Source organism: Cebus imitator, unplaced genomic scaffold (assembly GCF_001604975.1).
Source record: "Cebus imitator isolate Cc_AM_T3 unplaced genomic scaffold, Cebus_imitator-1.0 Scaffold28, whole genome shotgun sequence".
Classification (NCBI taxonomy): Eukaryota; Metazoa; Chordata; class Mammalia; order Primates; family Cebidae; genus Cebus; species Cebus imitator.
Window position 1 is genome coordinate 10,836,691 of NW_016107343.1, and position 19,065 is coordinate 10,855,755.

At 44.7% G+C, this 19,065-nt stretch overlaps 1 protein-coding gene and 1 pseudogene across 1 annotated transcript in view; both read right to left on the reverse strand.

Annotated features, from left to right (window-relative positions):
• The window catches only part of LOC108300688 (CXADR like membrane protein), a 131,632-nt gene that overhangs the window by 60,991 nt on the left and 51,576 nt on the right, over nucleotides 1–19,065 (reverse strand). The window lies entirely within an intron of this gene.
• LOC108300689 lies at nucleotides 7,875–8,509 on the reverse strand (annotated as a pseudogene).

A 19,065-nucleotide genomic window follows, 5' to 3' on the forward strand; every position in this document is an offset into this window, starting at 1 on the left:
TCGCTTGAACCCGGGAGGCAGAGGTTGCAGTGAGCTGAGATTGTGCCACTGCAGGCCAGCCTGGGTGACAGAGTGAGACACCATCTTGAAAAACAAAAACAAAAACAAACAAAAAACAAGTTAAAAAGTGAAAAATAATTAAAAGTTGAATCATCAGTATATATTGAACAGCTAATATGACCTTTTATTCAAATTGAATAGTAAAATGTATAGCAGTGGGAAGAATCTTACGAAACTTTTATGCTAGTAGCTACCGATATTGAGCACTTGCTAAGAGCTCTATGAACGTTATCTTATTTAATTCTTATACAATCCCACAGAATAGGTACAATTTTTATTCCCATTTTACAGATGATGAAACTGAAGCTTAGGGAAGTCATATAAATTTCCTGCAGAAATACACCCAATAATTAGCACAGCCAGTATTGGAATTGAAGATCCGTCTGCTTTAAAATTTGTGCTTCTAAATATTGTTCAGGGCTGGGAGCAGCAGCTCACGCAATCATCCTTCAAAAAAATCAAATCAAGTAATAGATATAAAGAACAATGCAGCTGGGCGTGGTGGCTCACAACTGTAATCCCAGCACTTTGGGAGGCCGAGGTGGGCGTATCACCTGAGGTCAGGAGTTTGAGATCAGCCTGGCCAACATGGTGAAACCTCATCTCTACTAAAAATACAAAAAATTAGCAGGACGTGGTAGCTGGTACCTGTAATCCCAGCTACTTGGGAGACTGAGGCAGGAAAATCGCTTGAATCCGGGAGGCGGAGGTTGCAGTGAGTAAGATCGAACCATTGCACTCCAGCCTGGGCAACAAGAGTGAAACTCCATCTCAAAAAAAAAAAAAAAAAAAAATTGTCCCGTACCACTTCTCATTTGACCACTTTACCTGATACATTAGGCAGCTAAGTGACAAGCGACACTGATCCAAGTTAATGGCAAAGTTGGGACTAGAACCCAGGTCTTCTGACTTTTCACACCCTGTTGTTTTCAGAAATGGTGTTACTTTCACGTCTAATCCACCCCGTCTTTTTATGACAACACACATTTTTTTTTTCCTCCTTGGAAGCTCCAGACCTGGAATACTAAAGAAATAAATATAACTTACAGAGCCAGGGGTCAAATTTTGTCTCCTACTCTGTTTAGCATTCAAAACCACTAAGCCACAGAGAAGACTGCCCACACTCAGAAAAGAGCATGTTAAAGCAGGATTGAGTGGAATTCTCTCTTCATAGAATGGAGATGGTGAGAAAAATATTCAAGGGAAAAGGAGGTAAAGAAAATTAGTGTTGGGGCTGGAGAACACTGTATGGTATTCATCTTTCAGAAATTTGAAACTCTGGGAATTGTACAGGGGAATCCAAGGGATGTAACTGCCCTGGGAGGCCCCAAACTCGCCCTTTTGTGGATGAAGTTCACTTCCCATCATTGTCACTCACAGCCACCGTGGTTTGATAGGGCTCCCTGGGAGGTGCTGGGAAGTGGCCCCAGGGCCATCAACACATAGGAGCTTTACCCTGCTTTCTGGGCAGGGTTTGGCAAAACTAAAAAGGAATAAAAATTATTTATCGTCCATCCAGTGCGAATTAAGAAAAATGGTATGATCTGGATTTTTTTTTTTTTTTTTGATCTGGATTTTAAGCAAGTCAGGAGGGAGTAGAAAAATTTTATCACCTTTTCCTTTGACACAAGCTCATGGACCCTAAGTGATGTCCTTGCCCAGATGGACAGAAGCCCACTTTCCCTGGCAGGCACCCTTTGGGAATTGCATCATTCCTGCTTCCTGCACATGCCAGGGAATGGACAGCAGGCATTCTGAGAGGGTAAGGGTTGAGCTGTGGAAAAGGATTGGGGAAAAAATGTAGTTCAGGAGTCAGAAAATAGTTCACAAATCTAAAACTCCATTCAGAGTTGCTTCTAAACACCATCATAGCACACATGTATATAATACTCACATGCAGCATGAAAAGTGTGGTAAGTTCTTTGTTTTCCTTCCCCAAATGGAATTCTTTTTTTTGAGACGGAGTCTCACTCTGTTGCCCAGGCTGGAGTGTGGTGGCACGATCTTGGCTTACTACAACCTCCACCTCCCGGGTTCAAACTATTCTCCTGCCTTAGCCTCCTAAGTGGCTGAGATTACAGGCATGCACGACCATGCCTGGCTAATTTTTGTATTTTTAGTAGAGATAGGGTCTCACTGTGTTGGCCAGGCTGGTCTTGAACTCCTGACCTCAAGTGATCTACCCACCTTGGCCTCCCATAGTGCTGGGATTACAGGTGTGAGCCACCAATGCCCGGCTGGATTTCAAAAATAATACCTGTCATTCCAAAATAGTACTTAGGTGATAATTTTTCTTTCTCCTCAAATCGTTTGACTGTCTAGTGTTAGAACTTTTTCTCATTGCTCAAATATAAAGAGCCTAGAAATTTTTCTTGGTCCATCAGTTCCATTGAGAAATATTTCCTGGTAGCCACAAAGATTAGAAAAAAATATATAGACAGAAATATAGAAAGAATATTTGGAAACAAATATTTTGACTATTGGAGGGAATTTCTAACTCTTCTTACTTTAATTTTATATATTTAAGATTAGAAGCAAAGCCAAAAACAAAACAAAACAAAAGATTAGAAGCAAAACAAAACAAACAAATGAACAATAATCAAAAATAAGGAAGTCCAAACCCAACCTTTTCCAAACTCTTAAATACTAGGTTTCAAAACACAGTGCGGAGGATGGTTACTTGAGTGGGTTTCGGTCACATTGGAGTCCAGACTCTGCCCTTAACTTACTTTCTTTCTTTCTCTCTCTCTCTTTCTTTCTTTCTCTCTCTCTTTCCTTTTCCTTCCTTCCTTCCTTCCTTCCTTCCTTCCTTCCTTCCTTCCTTCCTTCCTTCCTTCCTTCTTTCTTTCTTTCTTTCTTTCCTTCCTTCCTTCCTTCCTTCCTTCCTTCTTTCTTTTTCTTTCTTTCTTTTTCTTTCTCTTTCTTCTTTCTTTCTCTTTCTTTTCTTTCTTTCTTTCTTCTTTCTCTTTCTTTCTTTCTGTTTTTTTGAAATGGAGTTTTGCTCTTGTTGCCCAACCTGGAATGCAATGGTGCGATCTCAGCTCACTGCAACCTCCGTCTCCCGGGTTCGAGCAATTCTCCTGCCTCAGCCTCTTAAGTAGCTGGGGTTACAGGCACCCACCACCACACCAAACTATTTTTTGTATTTTTAGTAGAGACGGGGTTTCACCATGTTGGTCAGGCTGGGTTCGAACTCCTGACCTCAGGTGATCCACCCTCCTTGGCCTCCCAAAGCGCTGGGATTACAGGCGTGACCCACTGCTCCTCACCAAAATCCTTAATTTTTCTGAACCTACTTTTCTCATCTATAAAATGAGCATTATAATAGTACCTTTTCACATGGCTGTCATAAGGATTAAATACAATCTTGTTTAAAGCATGCTGTACAAATCTATTTTAGCTATTATAGTAAGCAGTACAAAAGTGAAAGGAAAGTAATAATCTTTGCAGGAGGAAGTGGGGGCATAAGGAGCAGACCTGAACCAAGTGCTGAGGCAGAACCTCTGCTCCACAAATAGCTCTTTTTTTTAATAAATTTATTTTTATTTTTATTTATTTATTTTTTTAAGACAGGGTTTCACCATGTTGGTCAGGCTGGTCTTGAACTCCCGACCTCAGATGATCCACCGCCTTGGCCTCCAAAGTGCTTGGATTACAGGTGTGAGCCACCATGCCTGGTGCTTTTTTTTTTTTTTTTTTTTAAGCAAATTTCAGAAAGATATGATTCCTATCTTCCTGCAGGCTGATTTAGTTGCATGCCAGGGCACACGGCTGGTGAGTGGGCAGCTGCCCTATTAAGGACTCAGCAAAGGAATGATTACTTTGGGGAATCGTCAAGTATAGAAAGCTATTCAGAAGGTCCACGTGGAGAAGACTGTTTCCTAGACCACAGTATCCCCAATGTTTTCTATTTCTCTGTGCTCTGAGGTTATAACTTTTTCCCTCTATTTTCTCTTATTTTTGTCTCTCTCATTTTATTTTATTTTATATTTTATTTTACTTTATTTTTGAGACAGAGCCTTGCTCTGTCCCCCAGGTTGGAGTGCAGTGGTGCAGTCTTGGCCCACTGCGACCTCCGCCTCCCAGGTTTAAGCCGTTCTCCTGCCTCAGCCTCCCAAGTAGCTGGGATTACAGGTGCCTGCCACCAAGCCCAGCTTATTTTTGTATTTTTAGTAGAGACGAAGTTTCATCATGTTGGCCAGGCTGGTCTCGAACTCCTGACCTCAAGTGATCCACCCACCTCGGCCTTCCAAAGTGTTGGGATTACAGGTGTAGCCACTGCACTTGGCCCTATTTTTAATTTTCATTTTATTTTATATATTTTTTGAGACAGGATCTCACTCTGTGCCCAGGCTGGAGGGCAATGGTGCCATCTCAGCTCACTGCAACCTCTGCCTTCTGGCTCAAGCGACTCTCCCACCTCAGCCTGGCAAGTAGGCGTGCACCACCATGCCCAGCTAATTTTTCTATTTTTTGGTAGAGGCAGGGTTTCACCATGTTGGCCAGGGTGGTCTCAAACCACTGACCTCAAGCGATCCGCCTGCCTCGGCCTCCCAAAGGCTGGGATTACAGGGGTTTGCCACCACGCCTGGACTCTGAGATTATAACTGCCTGCCAAGGAATTCTAAAGTTGTTGGGATGACCTGGAGATCTGTTCAGGGAAAGACGGGAAGTTTATAATGATGTCGGTGTAGAATCCACAGGCTCTAATGACTGGAAATGAGGCTGGTTTTCCAGTTATGAATGGAGCAAAATCACAGACTCCTTGACATGGCTGTGATCAGGCTCCTCTGGGTTCCCCTTTTGACTAGGCTCAACCTGGGGCTCTGTCTAGGCCCACTTACTCCAGTTTTATGAAGAATCCCACTGAATGAGTTTAGTGAAATCCCCCTCTCTCATCTGACCACCATCAACACATTCTTACCCTGGCTTCCTTTCAGCAGAAACATTGTTAAGTCAGTTTAGTGAAGAGTTACCCTACTTCCTAGTGATTTTCCATCCACTGATTCCCCTGCCTTATTCCTTGGCTATAAATCTCCACTTTTCCTTATTATTCCTGAATTTGAGCCCCATGTCTTGCCCATACTACAAAACCCTATTGATTGTAGTAGCCGCTACCATGATGGGGTTGAGAACATCCTACCCCAAAATATGCCACCTTGGCATATTGAATATTTTAAGCTGAAGAAATTTGAGAAAGAGCAGGTGCAGGAAGGACTGTCTGACCTTCCCCCACAAGAAGGGCCTAAGCCCCTGATGTGAGAGTCACCCTCCCTATGCCCAGAGGAAGGAGCGTCCTTGTCTCTGAAGACAGGAACACTGAGAGGAATCTGAGTGGGCAGGCCTTGCTGTTTCCTCCAGTTTATCGCCCTTAGATCATACCCTTTTCCCATGATTTTTCACTCTTCATCAAACCTAGTAAAAACATGTCTAATCATTTTTATGGGGCTTCATTTCCATATGAAGGCTCTCATGTCACATAAAACTTGTATTAAATAAATTTGTAGGCGGTGGCTCATGCCTATAATCCCAGCACTTTGGGAGGCCAAGGTGGGTGGATCACTTGAGGCCAAGAGTTCGAGACCAGCCTGGCCAACATGGTGAAAACCCATCTCTACTAAAAATACAAAAATTGGCCAGGCAAGGTGGCACACACCTGTAATCCCAGCTACCTGGGAGGCTGAGGCACGAGAATTGCTAGAACTTGAGAGGGGGAGGTTGCAGTAAGCTGCAATCATGCCACTGCACTCCAGCCTGGGCGACAGAGTAAGACTCTGTCTAAAAAAAAAAAAAAAAAAAAAATTGTATGCTTTTCCCTTATTAATCTGTCTTTTGTTACAGAGCCCCAGCAAAGGACCAAGAAGGGTAGAAGGAAAACTTTTTTTTCTCTCCTATACTCCCCTTGAATAGTGTATTTCTTACCATCTTTAGCAAGTATTATTGTTAATTTTTTCTTTCACAGTAGCATACTAAGGAGATTAGAATTTGTCCTCAGTGCTTAGGCAAAGAGGAGCGAGCCATCAAGGTTTTTATGCAAGGGCATTTTATGCTGAAATTTGCACTGTAGGCCAGGCGCAGTGGCTCATACCTGTAATCCCAACACCTTGGGAGGCTGAGGCGGGTGGGGGGTGTCACGTGAGGTCAGGAGTTTGAGACCAGCCTGACCAACATGGTGAAACCTCATTTCTACTAAAAATACAAAAAAGTGGCCAGACATAGTGGTGCAGGTCTGTAGTCTCAGCTACTCGGGAGGCTGAAGCACAAGAATTGCTTGAACCTGGGAGGCAGAGGTTGCAGGGAGCTGAGATTGTGCCACTGCACTCCAGCCTGGGCAACAGAGTGAGACTCTGTCTCAAAAAAACAAAAAAAGAAAAATTGTGCTCTAGCATGTGAGCAGGTCAGTGTGCCAGCCACTGTCACTGTCAGGAGAGCGCTTGGCTTCATGGATCCCAGCTGCCATAAATCCAAGAGCAGCAATAAATAAATTAACTGGTTTTGATCCTCTGAATAGTTCTTTCCTTATTCACCTCAAGAACAACAATATACCTGAGAAAATTGTCACATATCTTTGCAATGTTTGTGCTGTTCTCAAAAGTTAAAAAAAAAAAACGTGGGGGGAGGGGACCCTGATTTATAGAGCCTATATACCCTATGTATATGTATATATTATCAAAGCTAAGGACTGATAATGTCCCAAGAGGGAACAGTGAAAAACAAAGTCCTGAATGAGGTGTCTTTCACAGATATTCCAGGAATCCAGGCTAGGAACTGGGTTGATTAAGGTAAGATGGTTGCCTGTAGGTTTGCATTTCCAATGTAATACTTCGTTTTTTGTTTTTTTTTTTTTTGTCCATAATGAAGAACATTTTATTTTATTATTATTATTTTTTGAGACAGAGTCTTGCTCCATCGCCAGGCACCAGGCTGGAGTGCAGTGGTGCGACCTCGGCTCACTGCAACCTCCGCCTCCCGGGTTCAAGCAATTCTCCTGCCTCAGCCTCCCGAGTAGCTGGGACTACAGGCGCATGCCACCATGCCCAGCTAATTTTTGTATTTTTAGTAGAGACGGAGTTTCACCATGTTGGTCAGGATGTTCTCGATCTCTTGACCTCGTGATCCGCCTGCCTTGGCCTCCCGAAGTGCTGGGATTACAGGCCTGAGCCATGGCGCCTGGTTGAAGAATGTTTTATTTAAATAAAAAGAGAATAATATTTCACTAGGCAATAAATCCAACATATTTATTTTCTCTCCATAGCTACATCCAATGGTGATATTTTATAGGCTAATTTCTTCTTTTCTTGTTGTTGAGACAGAGTCTCGCTCTATGTCGCCCAGGCTGGAGTGCAGTGGTGCGATCTTGGCTCACTGTAACCTCTGCTCCTGGGTTCAAGAGATTCTCCTGCCTCAGCATCCTGAGTAGCTGGGACTACAGGTGCGTGCCACCATGCTCGGCTAATTTTCTGTGTTTTTACTAGAGACAGGGTTTGATTGTGTTAGCCAGGATGATCTCAATCTCCCGACCTCATGATCCACCCACCTCAGCCTACCAAGTGCTGGGATCACAGGCGTGAGCCACCATGCCTGGCCTTTACAGGCTAATTTCTAAACAGATGCAGATTTTTACAAAGTGATGAAAGCCATGTTTTGCTCAGGAATACTATTGTTCACACACCACATAGGTTGTTTTATAGCAGATACTAGTTTGCCAAGCTTCAGATGGCAAAAAGCTAAGTTGTGAATTCAGTATTTTCCAGCTAGTTTCTCCTTGCCCTAGAGACTCTGGCAGCATGTACTCTTGAGAGACCTCTTACTGCTCCCACTTCTTTTCTCATAGTTGAATCCACTGTGGGAGAACATTCATGTCCTTAAGGTGCAAGTCCAAGCAAAAAGCCTCCCACAAATCCACTGGATATCACAATGTTCTGCGTGATAAATTCTGTTGCTTCTTCAATTAAATTGTTGAATTCAGGTGCTGTTTTGTTCGCCCATTTCTTAATCTGTCTTTTTGCTTTGTTTGCATCTTTTTCAACTCTCTTCCAGTCAATCTGCACATAGCCACTATGACTAGCAATCTGAAGGAGACGAAGGCCACCACCTACTGCAGTTGCTGCGAGTTTTCCAGCTTTTTGGAACAAAAATCCTGCACACCGGCCAGTAACACCATCCATTCAATCTGGGTAGCTAGCGAGCATTTTTCTACCATAGGTCTCAAGCTGTGGCCAAACACTAGATTCCACCACTGGCGTCTTCCTGCATACTCAGTTAAATCCAGTGCTTCATAAGCGTCATCACTTTCATATTTTTGAGGAGGGGGTTTCTGGGTTGCCCTAATACTACCGGCAGCCAGTTCTGGGGTGGTCTCCCCCACACTGCCTTTTTCTCCCTGGCACTTTAAGGGCTGCTGTAGGACAGAATGGAAGTCTGTGGTCTCTCCAGTGTAATATTTCATGGCTGGAACCTGGTTATTACTTTTAAGTAATACTTTTTATTTTAATTTTTAAATTAATTAATTATTTATTTTCTTGAGATGGAGTCTTACTCTGTCGCCCAGGCTAGAATGCAGTGGCATGATCTCGGCTCATTGCAATCTCCGCCTCCCAGGTTCAAGTGATCTCCTGCTTCAGCCTCCTGAGTAGCTGGGATTACAGGCACACACCACGCCGCCTGGCTGGTTTTTGTAGTTTTAGTAGAGATGAGATTTTACCATGTTGGCCAGGTTGGTCTTTAACTCCTGAGCTCATGGGATCCGCCCATCTCAGCCTTCCAAGGAGCCCCTCCACTTTTAACTTTCTGAAAGTATAACTTTAGTAACTTACCATAAATGGAGTCTTACTTATGGAGCTGGCTAATGGCATTTGGTTTTAGATGTGACAGTCTGCCAACATAGGCAAACAAGGTTTGTCCTCATTCCAAACTGGGTGTGTAAACCTCCCATGTCCAGTTTCCTGAGCCCCATATGTTTTCATTCAATCCTTCTCTAGGAAACCAAATTAACCTTCCACAATGGAAGGCTAACTTTTCCTTGCAGACCTTTCTTAAAGCTCAAAAGTAGTATCAAATTCAGAGGACTCCCACTTAGAAGGAGGAAGGGGGAGATACGGAAGGAAAGAGGAGTAAGAGGCTGGTGGAGCTGGTAGGGTCCCAGAGGAGAGATGGCCATCTCCTAAGAATAAACAGTTTCACCAGAGGCCGAGCTTGGACCATCTGCTTGCTGTTTGCTTTGGACGGCGCTGGCCAAGAGGTCTCAGGGTTAGGCTCTCCCCAGAGATGAGAGCTCCCCGGAGCAGGCCGCACGCTGCCTGCAGCCTGTCGCCTGGGGCTGCCCTGAGATTTCCGGAATTGTTACAGAAAGAGGAAGGCTGAGCCTAAAACCTCTCTTGAAGGCGGCTACCCCGGCTCCTCCCAAACAAAGAACTCGGTTGGGCGCCCCGAAGCTGCTGGCTTCTGAGTGGCGGAAGGCGCCAGGCTCGGTGATTGAAACCACATGTGCTGGAGGTTTCAAGAGCGGCGACCCAGACGCCAGGGGACTGGGTATCGCTGCCTTTTACGTCTCCTTTGTCTTCGGGGTTTCTGAAGTCAGATCCTCTAAGAGCCCTAGACCACCAGTATCCCAGCAGAAAGAGTAGTAATTTTATTTTATTTTTTTAAATTTGATGAAAGAGCATTTCTCTCCTCCCTCCCCTAAACCATAAAATGACCAGAAATCCCCAGGGCCTGGGGCTGCCTCCTGCTTGCTAAGCAGGAGCAGGAGCTCTGGCCCGGGCTCCTCCAGCTCTGCCCCTGATTCCCTCGGATGAGACCGCAAGGAGGGATGAAGTTTATTTGTGAGGGGTGAGGCAAATTCCTTAAACTAGTATAAGATACATATGGACTCTTCTTAAATTTAAAACTTTTTTTTTTTTTTTTTTTTTTTTGGAGACAGAATTTCACTCATGTTACCCAGGCTGGAGTGCAATGGCGCGATCTCGGCTCACCGCAACCTCCGCCTCCTGGGTTCAGGCAATTCTCCTGCCTCAGCCTCCTGAGTAGCTGGGATTACAGGCACGTGCCACCATGCCCAGCTAATTTTTTGTATTTTCAGTAGAGACGGGGTTTCACCATGTTGACCAGGATGGTCTCGATCTCTTGACCTTGTGATCCACCCGCCTCGGCCTCCCAAAGTGCTGGGATTACAGGCTTGAGCCACCGCGCCCGGCCTTAAATTTAAAACTTTAAAAAGTTGCAGGACTAAGACACAAATACATTCTCGTTATAAAACACGTGAAACACTGCAAGGCCTTCCTTGACCTATTCCCATCAGGCCTCCTCCCTTCCCCCAAGTGATTCCTGTTATGAATTTTATGAATATCCTTCTAGATTCTTCTCTAGTGCTTATGTGTACGTGTGTGTACATATAGAAATATAAGACTTTTTTACATTTAGCAACGACAGGATTTATCGTATGTATTGTTTGCAGTTTATTGCACTTTTCTGGAGGTTTTTAAAATCTTTTCCTGCTGGTTGCGGAGATCTACTTTCAAATGGCAGCTTATCCGCTATTTTGACCCAGAGTCCAAACCTACTAACATCCTTCCGGCTCCTACCTCCTGCCCGCCCCACCATGTGGCATGGCGCTAAGAATAATTCTAACATTAAAAAAAATTTATTGATGTATTTATTTGAGATGAAGTCTCATTCTGTCACCCAGGCTGGAGTGCAATGGCACGATCTCGGCTCACTGCAACCTCCGCCTCCTGGGTTCAAGCAATTCTCCTGTCTCAGCCTCCTGAATAGCTGGATTACAGGCGTGCACCACCATGCCTGGCTAATTTGTTATATTTTTAGTAGAGACCGGGTTTCACCATATCGGCCAGGCTGGTCTCAAACTCCTGACCTCAGGTGATCCACACCCCACGGCCTCCCAAAGTTCTGCGATTACAGGCATGAGCCACTGCGTCCAGCCTCTTCTAACATTTTTTAAATGGTTGAAAAAAATTAAAAGAAAAGATACTGTTTTCTGACACATACCTTGTATAAAACTTAAATTCTGTGTCTATAAATAAATTCTACTGGAACACAGCTACACTGATTCATTTATGTATGGTGTATGACGCTTTCACACTACAGCAGCAGCGTTGAGTTTTTGTGACTGACATCGTCTAGCTTACAAAGCCTAAAATATTTACTCTCTGGTCCTTTGCAGAAAAACTTTACTGAGTTACAGAATAGTTTTCAACTCAATAGGAACCTTTTTTCCCATTGAGTGGAAAACTATTCTGTAGCTCAGAGGTTTGTACAAGAAATGTTCAAAAGTTTATTGGGCTGTTAGATGTTAAAAATAAAACAGAAGAAATAGGACTGGCCAGTGAGTTAGGGGCCTGGGTTCTGCAGCTGGTTCTGCTATTTAGAAACCTGTATGGCCTTGAGCAATCAATTCTGTCTCTTTAGGCTCAGTTTCCACAGCTGCAAGACAAAGGAATTGGGTTGGATCTCTGAGCTTCGGTGGTAACATTTAAAGATTCTAAAATAGATGGTAGAGAAGTACATAATAGATGCTGTCTGTCCCATGGCGATAAAAGGGTATTGGACTGGCTGTCCTCCAATTTATGTGAATGTGAATAGGTGGGCCATTAAGATTCAGAATAGGCATTCACTTCATGGTCAGAATATTATGGTTTGTTGTGTAGATGTGTGAAGTACAGGAATAGCTGCTAGAATGAGAATGGAGAATACGAGGGCCAGTACTCCTCCTAGTTAGGGGTGGATCGTAAGATTGCGTAAGCAAACAGAAAGTACCACTTTGGCTTCCTGTGGTGTAGGTGTTGAGAGGGTTGGCTCTGGGTCGCTCAGAAGGTCAGGAGAAAATAGTACTAGGATTATTAGGAGGAGGAGGAGAAAATTAAACCTAAAATATCTTTGATTGCATAGTAGGGATGGAAGATAAATTTGTCAGTGTCTGTTGAAATCCCCGAAGGGTTATTAGATCCTGTTTCATGTAGGAATAAAAGATAAACAGGAGGCCGGGCGCGGTGGCTCACACATGTAATCCCAGCACTTTGGGAGGTCAAGGCGGGCGGATCACGAGGTCAGGAGATCGAGACCATCCTGGCTAACATGGTGAAACCCTGTCTCTTCTAAAAATTACAAACAAAAAAAAAATTAGCCAGGTGTGGTGGCACGCGCCTGAAGTCCCAGCTACTCGGGAGGCTGAGGCGGGAGAATCGCTCGAACCCGGGAAGTGGAGGTTGCAGTGAGCTGAGATCACACCACTGCACTCCAGCCTGGGCGACAGAGTGAGACCCCGTCTCAAAGGAAAAAAAAATGGTGAACAGGAATAAAAGGTGAAATGCAAAAGGGATTCTTACATTTGTTGCTGCTGGTGATCAGTAAGTCAGAAGATAAGTTATCGTTAGTTGACGGAGGGAATCTTCCTCCAGATTACAGTGTGGGGTGGTGGCCTGGTGTTTCTATTGTTCTTCTGCCTGCCTCTGTTTTATACCTCCTCTCTACCCCCCAACTCTCACAGTGCCACACACAACCTTTGCCCAAAGCTTTCCTCTTTTCCTCTCTGTCAACTCTAGGCCAGGGCTCCTCAACCTCAGCACTACTGACCTTTCTGGCTGTAAAGGAGGTAATTCCTCGCTGTGGGAGCATTCTGTGCATTGTGAGATGTATAGTACCATTCACTCTACAGTGGCCTCTACTCCCTACCCATAGCACCTACCCATAGCACCTGATAGGGTTTAGATGTTTTGTCCCCCCCAATCTCATGTTGAAATATGACCTCCAGTGTTGGAGGTGGGCCTAGTGGGAGATGTTTGGGTGATGGGGTGGATCCCTCATGAATGTCTTGACTGCCCTCCCTGTGGTAGTGTGTGCTCGATCATCTGTTAATTAATATGAGACACATACCATCTGTCCAGATATTGCTTTCAGATATACCACCAGGGTTGTTTAAAGGAGCCTGCCATCCTCCACCTCTTGCTCCCTCTCTTGTCATGTGATATGCGGGCTCTCCCTTTGCCTTCTTTTAAGATTCTAAAATGGATCTAGAGAAGTACATAATAGATGCTGTCTGTCTGATGGCAACCTTTCCGAGATGCCCAAGCAGATGCCCACTCTATGCTTCATGTACAGCCTACAGAGCTGTGAGCCAATAAACCTCTTTTCTTTCCAGTCTCAGGTATTCCTTTATAGCAATGCAAAATAGACTAACACAACTCTTCCTCCTTCCTCCGGTTGTGACAATCAAAAATATTTTCAGATATTGCCAAATGTTTCCTGGGAAACAAAATTGCCCGCACCTGAGAACCTCTGCTCTAAACCTCAGTCTCTTTCTAAGCCCAAATCAAGTTACCTGATTCTAGTTCACAGTGGGCTCTTCTATCTGTGAATTGCTAAGGTGTTTACTGGTATATAGTAGCTTTTTACCTCACCGTATAAACTTAATTAATTCATTATTTTTAATGATGTTTATGAAATGGCTTATACTGTCTTGTATTCATCACTTGCAGTGTACATATCTCAGCCCCCAAAACATAGTGATTTTTTTTTTTTTTGAGATGGAGTCTCACTCTTGTTGCCCAGACTGGAGTGCAATGGCGCAATCTCAGCTCACCGCAACCTCCGCCTCCTAGGTTCAAGGGATTCTCCTGCCTCCGCCTCCCAAAGTGCGGGGATTACAGGCGTAAATCACTGCACCTGGCTGATCTAGCCAAAATTCTTCAAGTTTGATCTTGATTCTACATGTTGGGAGTGGGGTAGCAGAGACGTTAGGAGATCCATTTGTCCAGGTATTGCTTTCAGATATACCACCAGGAGCTTGCCGTTGAAATGGAAGTTGTTGAAGCTGTTGAAATGTGAGCCTAAGATCAGGGCGGTTTCTACAGTGCCTGGCAGAGAAGGTGGGAAACCTATGGTAGGTGGTTTTGATAGTCAAGCCCTAAGCGGGAGAAGGGGGAACTTAGGAGTTATAGTGCAACATGTCCTAGGAAAAGTTGTGGAGGAGGTTCTTGGCTGGATGGAATTTCTTAAAATAGGCATTCCTACTCCTAGACATGAACCCATGATTTCTTCTTGCCAGGCCAAAGTCCCCTGTCTCATCTCTGATGTTCCTGCCTAGGTCCAGGGAGGGGCACTTCCAGAAGGCAATGGAGGTTCCTGACAACCTGTTCCCTGGGTCAAGCCTCTCACCTGTGTGGGGACACTGCAGAGTTCTGGATGAGCTTATTTCCAGCCCCCACCCCCAATTATATAGCCAGCTGCCTGAGGGCAGGAGCCACGTTTCACTGTCACTCTGTGTTAGAAGGAACACTGGCCATGGAATCAGCACCCATGGACCTTAGTCATGAATTTTTCCCGTACAAGCTGAGTGACTGTTGCCAATCATTTTCCCCCACCCTCGCTGCTTACCTATGTTATTTATTAGGATAATACCACCGTGGTGGACATACCCTAAGGTGGCTCCCATGATCCCCAACTCCTGGTGTTTGTGCCTTTGGGTGATCACAGGCCCTTGAGGATGGGGTGGACCAGTGACTTGCTTTCAACCAACAGAATATGGCCAAGGTAATGGGCTGTCAATTCCACGATTATGTTAAATTGTATAAAACAACCTTACAGTAGTCTGGAAGTAGATGTACTGCTAACCTTGAAGAATTTAGCTGTCACGTGAACCACCTATGGAGAGGGAACCACCCACGAGACAGGGACCTATGGGTGGCCTCCGATCAATATCCAGCAGAGAACTGACCCTCTGTTCTACAACCACAAAGAACTCAATACTGCTAAAAATCATGTGGGTGTGGAAGTACATCCTTCTGCAGCTGAGCCTCCAGATGAGAACCCAGGCTTTGCCAACACCTTGATACAGTCTTCTGAGATTGAGATTCTTTTTTGTTTTTGAGACAGAGTCAGGCTCTGTGTCCAGGCTGGAGTGCAGTGGTGTGAGCTCAGCTCACTGCAACCCCTACCTCCCAGGTCCAAGTGATCCTCCTGCCTCAGCCTCCTGAGTAGCTGGGAATACACGCACCCACGACCGTGCCTGGCTAATTTTTGTATTTTTAGTAGAGACGGGGTTTCACCATGTTGGCCAGGCTGGTCTCAAACTCCTGGCCTCAAGTGATCCATCTGCCTCAGCCTCCCAAAGTGCTAGGATTACAGGCATGAGCCACTGCACCCAGCAGCTTTGTGAGAGTCTAAGCAGAGGATCCTGCGAAGCCATAGCTGGACTCCTAACCCACAGAGATGATGAAATAATAAATGTGTGGTGTTTTAAGCTGCTAAATTTGTAGCCATTTGTTACATGGTAACAGATAATTGATAGACCCACTTCTTTGGTTTGTGTTGAGGGCTTTGTAATCTAAAATGCATTGTAGATGCATAAGACATTACTGGATCCAATATCTAACATAGTTCAGGCATACTGTACTCTCAATAAATATTTGGGAATAATGATGTTTTTTGGTAAACTGAGGTTAAATGGACATGAAGGTGAGAATTGTGACAGAAAAGAAGTCATATAAAGCAGTAGACAGAATTTTTTTGAAGCGCAGGGATATCCTCTGCCTTGCAGATTTATGGGCTGATTGCATATGGACCTCAGGTAGCAGCTGGTGGATCCCTTTCGACTCCATTCCTCGGATTGCATGGGTTTTGTCCTCATTTCATTGGCTGATTGTGTGTCAGGGGACTGACTTTCCTGCCGTCCCGGCTTCTCAGACTTAAAGGCTCTAGTGCTGCATCAGCCTCTTCATGTGGCACTGGAGCAACTGAAATGTGGCTAACTGGAATTGAAATGCACCGTAAATGTTAAACGCCCACCAGATTTCAAAGACTCAGCATACTGAAAAGCGTGTAGAAATCTTGTTAGTAATTTTTACATTGATTACACTTTGAAAGAATATTTTGTATATTTAGGGTTAAAGGAAAAATATATTAAAGTTAATTTCCCCTGTTTCTCTTTGCTCTTTTGGACACAACTACTAAAAAATTTTACATAACATGGGGGCTCGCATTCTGTTTATTTCTATATTCTCTCCTGGACTGCATTGCTCTACAGTGCTAGTAAAGGGTCAACTTTGCGCTCTGATCTGTTTTCCTGCCAACCTTTATGACTCACCGTTTGAGAACTACTGCCCAAGGTCTAGTTATGGATCACCAGAAACTGAAGTAAGAGGACACTCCTTTTACTTGCACGTCCCTGACTGTGTCAGTGTGTGCTCCGTGAGTGGGTTTGGCTCTGCGGCTGGTTTTTTTTTTCCTCCGAGACGGAGTCTTGTCCTGTTGTGCAAGCTGGAGTGCAGTGGCACGATCTGGGCTCACTACAGCCTCTGCTTACTGGGTTCAAGCTATTCTCCTGCCTCAGCCTCCTGAGTAGCTGGGACTACAGGTGCCTGCCACCATGCCTGGCTAATACCTGGCTAATTTTTGTATTTTTAGTAGAGATAGGGTTTCACCATGTTGGCCAGGCAGGTCTCAAACTCCTGACTCTGCAATCGGCCCACCTTGTCCTCCCAAAGTACTGGGATTCCAGGTGTGAGTCACCGAGCCCGGCCTTGCTGCTGGTTTTAATGTGCTGACTGAGCTGTGCTTCTCACCCTGTAAGGCAGAATAGTCTCGCACTTCCTTGCCTTAGTGAGCTTGATAAGTGCACTGGGAAATCAGGTGGTGTCCTAGCGCCATCTGCCACTTTTCATATCCGCTCCTGCTCTTCAGCTCCCACCTATAGCCATCGCTGGAGGGGAAGGTCTGTTACACCAGCAGGTGGGGTCTGGGCCTGCTCAGGTAGCTCTCAGCCGCTCATTAAGGCTGCCTAGGGGCTCAGGGTAGGGCAGGGCCAGCTGCGTGCACCATGACTGCTCAGAAGAGAGGCTTTTGGGCACAGCTACCAGCATCATTTCCTCTCAGTTATAATAGTGATGTTGAAAATTGTGTCAGATTAGCCATTCACAAAGGTTTAAGAATTTTTTTCCCTATTAAAATTCAGATATCAGGACTGGGTATGGTGGCTCACAACTGTAATCCCAACACTGGGAAGCTGAGGCGGGCAGATCACTTGAGGTCAGGAGTTCAAGACCAGCCTGGCAAACATGGCGAAACCCCATCTCTACTAAAAGTTCAAAAATTAACAGGGTGTGGTGGCACATGCCCGTAATCCCAGCTATTTGGGAGGCTGAGGCATGAGAATCACTTGAGCCTGGGAGGCAGAGGTTGCAGTGAGCCAAGATTACACCACGGCAGTCCACCCTGGCAGCAGAGCAAAACTCTGTCTCAAAAAAAAAAAGATGATGGTAATAATAATGATAAAATCAAATTCAGATATGCCTGGGAGGGCAATAGGTTCAGCTGTTATGCCTTTTGTTTATTGGAAAGCAGTATTGTGTAGTTTTTAAAAGGCCTTTAGTGATGCTGAAAATTCTGTCAAATTAGCCATTCACAAAGGTTTAAGGATTATTTTCCCTTTTAAAATTCAGATATCAGGACAAGGTACGGTGGCTCATGCCTGTAATCCTAGCGCTTTGGGAGTTCATGTATATATATTTGTGTGTGTGTGTGGGGGGTGTATACATACACACACACACACACACACACACACATATATGTACATATGCCAGCATGTGCCTAATACCATGGTTGTGAGAACTGAATGAGATAATCCATGCAAAGTGTCTAGTGCTTGGCACATGTATACACTCAATAACTATTGGCTCTTACTATTTCCTTATTCCTTACATATTAAGCACCTGCTGTTTTGGGAAAACAGAAGCATCAGACACAACTTAGCTCTTTGATCAGTCTTGGTGGGGAGTTAGATGTGTAGACCCACCTACAAGTAGAGGTCGGCCCACTCCTTAGCTCTGTGACACATCCTCATTCTTTAAATTCTGGCCTTCGCTCGCGTGACACCATCTTCTCTAGGATTTCCTCCTTCCTGCTCCCTGCCATTGGTTCTTCTCCTCATGGGCATGTTCTGTGAACATTGGTTCTGACTTCAGCTCTCTTTCATCTCTCCTCCCCAATTCTCCTGATATCATTGTTACCCCCAGGCCTGTGCATACCTAGATGCTAATAACTTCCAAATCTACCACCAGACCTCCTCCCCAAAGACCAGTATATCCAGACAAGGTAGCTTACCTTGGAGGTCTCACAAGCACCTCAAATTTGGGGCTGTGCCTCTTGCATCACTTATCGGATTGAATGGAGCTACTTCCTTCTTACCAAGAACCAGCGAGTCATGTTTGATCCATCTCTTCCTTTGCTTTGCATTCAGCCAGCCCTGGTTCTACATATTCAAGCTTTTGAATACCTTTAACTCTGACCTTTCTGTATCCCTGTTATCCTGCTTAATGCAAACTCTCACATCTTTGTGTAAAATGGACTATTTGCCTTCAGTTTTATATTTTCCAGTGCATTCAGTATATTTTCTAAAATGTCATCTTTTTTTCAAGTTCAACTTCAAATTAGTGTGGGAGAAAGACCCATGGAAATACGACTTTGCTTGGCTCTCCAACCTCATCCCGCGTAGCTGTTCCATTGCCATGCTCTGTTCTAGCTACACTGAGCTGCCTCTGTTCTGCACATGAACCATCACACAATTATCTTTGCATTCACTATTTTCTCCACCTGGAGCAACCTGTCCTACTCTTTTACCCTGCCTGTGGCCACTAAGGTCTACCTTTCACTGGCCCCATGAGACTCAGAGGTCACATCCTCCAATGAGCCTTTCTTTTTTATAAAATTTAAAAAATAGTTTTTTTCTTTATGGATGGGGTCTCACTGTGTTGCCCAGACTGGTCTTGAACTGTTGGCCTCAATTGATCCTCCTGCTTCGGGCTCCCAAAGTGCTAGGATTACAGGTGTGAGCCACTGTGCCCAGCAGTGAGCCTTTCTTGACTGCCCCTTCTCTGGATTCCATAGCATGCCTGCAATTTAGCACGGTGTATGTGATGTCTCTCCCACTAGACCGTCAGTGCCTGGAGGGTCAGGACCATGTCCTTGACTGCATCTGCAGCATCTCATGCATTG